At 37.9% G+C, this 3,891-nt stretch overlaps 1 non-coding gene across 1 annotated transcript; it reads right to left on the bottom strand.

Annotated features, from left to right (window-relative positions):
• Positions 1–230: 230 nt before the first annotated feature.
• TRNAR-CCU (transfer RNA arginine (anticodon CCU)) lies at positions 231–303 on the bottom strand. The gene has a single exon. It is a non-coding gene; the product is annotated as a tRNA-Arg (tRNA).
• Between the last annotated feature and the right edge of the window lie 3,588 nt (positions 304–3,891).

The raw sequence follows: 3,891 nt of genomic DNA, 5'->3' as shown, positions 1-3,891 counted from the left end.
TATAAAAATTAAACATTATTAATATACATTCGTTGCATTGCACTGCGACACAACGTACCTACTCTATGTAGGTATGTTTACCTATTATATCAGAAACCTTCTTGCAAGTGTCCACAACAATTGCACAAAGTTTCAACTTAATCGGCTATACTTGAAGGCATAGGTAACAAAGAGGCAATCAATCATTTTTATATTAGCGAATGTAAAAAATTACCAATAACTAATAATGTTACCCCTGGTGGGACTCGAACCCACAATCCCCGGCTTAGGAGGCCGATGCCTTATCCATTAGGCCACAGGGGCTATTGGTTCTCTTAACAAAACTTTTCATTGCATTCTCAATCTTACCAAATCATCTTACCAAAATGTCTTCACTATATCCCGAGCACGAAAAAATAAATTAATTTAATTTAATTTTTTTTCAGATTCAAGAATTAATTATACTATCTTATAAAATAATAATTAAAGGTAGGTAAGATTGGTATAATAGTGCTTTAAAAAAGGGTTTTTTTTATTTTTTATTCAGATACAAGTTAGCCCTTGACTGCAATCTCACCTGGTGGTAAGTGATGATGCAGTCTAAAATGATAGCGGGCTAACCTGGAAGGGGTATGACAGTTTTTATTAAACCCAATTGGTTTCTACACGGCATCGTACCGGAACGCTAAATCGCTTGGCGGCACAGCTTTGCCGGTAGGGTGGTAACTAGCCACGGCCGAAGCCTCCCACCAGACGTTTTAGGATGTGATTTACGTAAATATATATTTTATTGAGTAATAAGTGGTTTTAAATGTTGTTAAACAATTTACAGCAGGTGATTGAGGTTTTTTATAATTTTCATATCATTAATTCCATTGACCCATTGATCACAATGTTAGACACCTTTCCAAAGTTAACCGTAGCTACTGTACCAACTCAGTTGGTGACTCTTTTTGTCCCCCAAACTATTTATTTTTCATAAAAATCTGGTAGCACTGGAAACGTCAAAAAAAGGTATTACTTAGGGACTCCCTAACTGACTATCATGCTTCTTAATAATTATTAATTTGTGTTTTTGTGTTTTCTTTGGTTATTTATTAGTAAGTTGTTAGTATACTCAATTGTGTTAGTTTATCTTGTAGTGAAGTAGGTAGGTTTAAATTAGTATGTAGTACAGTTTTATTATAAGAATAGATATAGGTGTGTGAATAGTATTAAGAGCGCCACCTCGCCAACAAACTGGCACACCAGTTTGGCGAGATAGATATGTAGGAAACTCTGTAAAATTAATATGAATAAATAAATTAAAAAAAAAAAAAAACGACTAGGTATAACTACCTTAATCCGACCAAACCAAACGAAGTCGTGGGCACGGAAAAGTATTATTATAGAACGTTATAAGTTTGAAACCTAGGCGCAGCTTTGAAGTGAAAGCTCACTCATTATGTGCAAGAACTTGCTGCAAAGCAATCTAAATTGCGGAAAATTAAATACGAGCGAGAATAAACGCTTCCTCCTCCAGTTTCTTGCGCTTAATGATGATTTGTTTTCGAGCTTTGCCTCGAAAAGAGACTAATGGTTTTTTTAGAATTCCATACTCGAAGGGTGCCAACTGGACCCTATTACTAAGCCTTCTCTGTTGTTTCGGATTGACTATGATGCGTAGGCCCTACTGGCCGCTACAGCGTCACTGGGGGGGAGGGGGAAGGGGGAGGGGGAAGGGCGGGAGTGGAGGGGGAAGGGGGAGGGGGGAGGGGGGAAGTTCCGCCTGGGGGTGAGCCCTAGGGCTAGAAGAAATAATTTGAGAGGTCAGGGGCAATGACCTCCTAAGGGCGCCTGTGTGCCTTGTGATTGGTCACTGAGATTTTTGTCCCTACCATATAGGATTACGTAAAAGAGAGCGCTGTACCCGTAGATTTGACGTCTCACCAAACCAAACCAAATTTGAGAGTCGAAATACTTCCGCGTTACGGTAAACTGGATCTTAAATGCCTTGTTTTAAAGCTCAAGTTTGTCTACACTTCTACAGCCAAGATTAAAATCTTGTACTACGGGTACTGTACTAACTTCTTTCCGCGGATATAGTATAGGAGTCAGGAACACATGGCCGACGCGGTGTGTGTGTACAAGCCCTAAAACACTTTTAGAAGTTATATTATCATCTAGGGCTGTTAACGACATTTTCACGTACCAAAGATCGAAAACAATAGATTGCTAAGTGGGTGATTACATTACACCCAAGACTGCCTAATGGACCCAAATGGAGAGGGCTCGTGGAAAATTGAGGGTACTCCAGACATTCACGGATAATGTATTCACTTATGTCCACATTAAAGTGAAAGTGTTTAATGCATATAGTATAATTATCTCAAAATTAATGGTTTAACTTTTAGAAAGCGTAAATGAAAAAGTGGTGGAGTAATTGAAGATATATAGGTACCATGTGTTGCTGGAGTGTGTTCGGAATGAATAATTCAGGTTAAGTTTGTGTAATATTTTGGATTCTAATTTAAATATTTTTAATTGTGTTACCTTTCTTTCTTTCCCTGCGAGTGATCAGGCCAAGTTATTATATAAGCTAGTTAAAAATTATTTTAAGATTAGAGGGTAAGATTTTGGTGATTTTGTGTTTATTGTTTACCTTACGAAGCGACATAGTCATTAAGTGACTAAGCTTCAAAATAAAGAGATTAAAAAAAAATGAAAAAGTAAATTATTGCGTAGTACCCATACTAGTACCTACCTGTCAATCTAAATATATAAAAGGAAAAACTGGAAGGACTGACCTCACAAAGACACTTTATAATACTCTACCTGATAACCTCACTGACTGACATGCACAGGTCAAACTACTAGAGGAGTTGGGTTGAAATTTGGCATGCAGATAGCTATTATGACGTAGGCATCCGCTAAGAAAGGATTTTTGAAAATTCAACCCCTAAGGTGTGAAATAGGGGTTTGAAATTTTTGTAGTCTACGCGGACGTCGTCGCGAGCATAAGCTAGTCTAGATATTATAAAGGAAAAGATGATTGACTGACTGACTTATCAACGCACAGCTCAAACTACTAGAGGAATCGTGCTGAAATTTGGTATGCAGGTAGCTATTATAACGTAGACATCCGCTAGAAAATATTTTTTGAAAATCAACTCCTGAGGGGTTAACTACTAGACTAGCACGGCTTTTCCAAATAATATAAAAAGTAAATATTACCACAATATTCCAACTCAAATATTACCCAGCCATTGCTTGTATTGAAATAAATAAATAAAAACCGCGGCCTGGCAAGCGTAGATAAGAGAAAATGGGTCAAAATGTACGCGTGGACAACAATGGATCGAGGGGAGTGGGCGGTGTAAGCGAACAGTACGCTTGGTATAAGATTTTACGTCTCACCAAACGTTGCTAGAATTCGAGAGTCAAAACACAATACCGTCAAAGTAAAATGGACCTAAACAGCCTTGAATTGAAGTCGAAAATTCAATGCCACTGATTTTAATTTCGCAACGTTTCCGCTTGGAGCGCTGGCTGTAGATAAACTTGAGCTTTAAAATAAGGTTTAAGATCCAGTTAACTACAACGCGGAAGTGTTTCGACACTCGAATACTATCAACGTTGGTGAGACATAAATTCTCGTACTAAGCGTACAGTTTATACTTTCCTACGACGACGTCAAAGGAAACTGACTTGAGTTTTGCTGTATTATTCAAAAACTAGCTGATGCCCGCGACTTCATCCGCGTGGATTTACGTTTTTCAAAATCCCGCGGGAACTCTTTTATTTTCCGGCATAAAAAGTAGCTTATTTGTTAATCCAGGGTATAATCTATCTCCATTCCAAATTTTAGACACACACACACACACACACACATACAAACTTGGGCTGAAATTTGGCATGCAGATAGCTATTATG

The sequence above is a fragment of the Maniola hyperantus genome, chromosome 15 (assembly GCF_902806685.2).
Source record: "Maniola hyperantus chromosome 15, iAphHyp1.2, whole genome shotgun sequence".
In the NCBI taxonomy this organism is placed as follows: Eukaryota; Metazoa; Arthropoda; class Insecta; order Lepidoptera; family Nymphalidae; genus Maniola; species Maniola hyperantus.
The sequence above is the reverse complement of the archived record's forward strand: the minus strand, read 5'-3'. Positions and strand labels throughout refer to the sequence as shown.